The sequence below is a fragment of the Microcebus murinus genome, chromosome 7, assembly GCF_040939455.1.
Source record: "Microcebus murinus isolate Inina chromosome 7, M.murinus_Inina_mat1.0, whole genome shotgun sequence".
NCBI lineage: Eukaryota > Metazoa > Chordata > Mammalia > Primates > Cheirogaleidae > Microcebus > Microcebus murinus.
Genome location: NC_134110.1, coordinates 11,520,474 through 11,522,099, shown reverse-complemented (window position 1 = coordinate 11,522,099; position 1,626 = coordinate 11,520,474).

Here is a 1,626-nt window from a genome sequence, read left to right as displayed (position 1 = left end):
TCATTACTTCTATAACCAAAGAACTGCATTAAATTTCCTATGTTTGAATGCTTAGAATTTTTTTTCTTAGTCATGGCCTAAGCGATATGGTCAATAAGAACAAAGAAATGAAAGAGTGCTGCTGGGATCATCTTTTTTTTTTTTTTTTTTTGAGACAGAGTCTCGCTTTGTTGTCCAGGCTAGAGTGAGTGCCGTGGCGTCAGCCTAGCTCACAGCAACCTCAAACTCCTGGACTCCAGTGATCCTTCTGCCTCAGCCTCCCTGGTAGCTGGGACTACAGGCATGTGCCACCATGCCCGGCTAATTTTTTATATATATATCAGTTGGCCAATTAATTTCTTTCTATTTATAGTAGAGACGGAGTCTCGCTCTTGCTCAGGCTGGTTTTGAACTCCTGACCTTGAGCAATCCGCCCGCCTCGGCCTCCCAAGAGCTAGGATTACAGGCGTGAGCCACAGCGCCCGGCCGGGATCATCTTTTTAATCTGCAGATTGAAGTTAGCCACAAGATGAACTTCCACTTCTGAAATTTGAATGTTCTATAAATGGCATTTCCTAAATTGTTGTCCAAGGATCATCTGCTTCAGGATTCACTGAAAGTTGATTTAAGCTGCCTGTTCCTGGATTCACCCTTAACCTGCTAACTCAGAAGCTCTAGGGGATGTGGCTGGAATATTCACAATTTCAACCTACCTCTTGTAAGATTCTTCTAAAAAATAAGGTTTTACTATGCCCATCTCTGATCTTCTGCGGCATATTTTGGAGACAGGTGACATAATGCATGTATTAAGGTGTTCTGATGAGTTTTTCTTGAACTCTATTTCTGGAGATGCCACCTGTCAAATCAAGAAATTTAAATGTGTTTGCTTTAAAAGATTTAAAATGTCACATTTTATGAGTATTTTAGAAGTAAACTAAGTCGTAAGCAGGGGTAAATATGTTGCACACACCAGTAAGGAATTTCACAATCCACAAAATGTGGAGACATAAACTATTAAACCACGTACAGGCCAAAATTTCATGCTATTCTTTCTAGGCCAGTGGTTGCCAAGTCTGATTTTATCATACCCTGAAAGAGATTAACTTATGTAAAGGTTAGGAAGTATTTTGAATATACTTCCAATAAAAAAAGTTTTAAGACATTACTTAAAATATGTATTGTCCAACATTTTTAAGAGAAACTAAACAGATGGGATGCTTCAATGATAAAACATGGTAATAACCTTCTCTTAGCCTAGGTTGCCCTACAAAGGAAAGCTTGAGGCAGGCTCTTGGGTACAAGTAGCTTGTTTTGGAGGGGAACTGAGAGAGGAGGAGCAGGGAAGTGGGAAAAGGAACCGCCAATCCAAGAGTGTGTGATCAAGCTGACTGTGAGTAAGGGTGGCCAGGGCTTGAGCCCAGCAGGGAAACTTCAGTGAGGCAAGAGAATAAATGTACTTCAAAATTGCCCTCCAGTTAGACAGAAGAGGGGGCATTTATCCATCAGTCCTTGTACTTCACTGGTCAGTGGTTGCCCAGTGGTATTCTGACTCTACACACTTCTGGGCATGCATGTAGGTTAGGATGGTGGAATGGTTCTCTGCAGCCAATCTATGCAGTAATCTCGGGCCATAAACAAACAAATAAA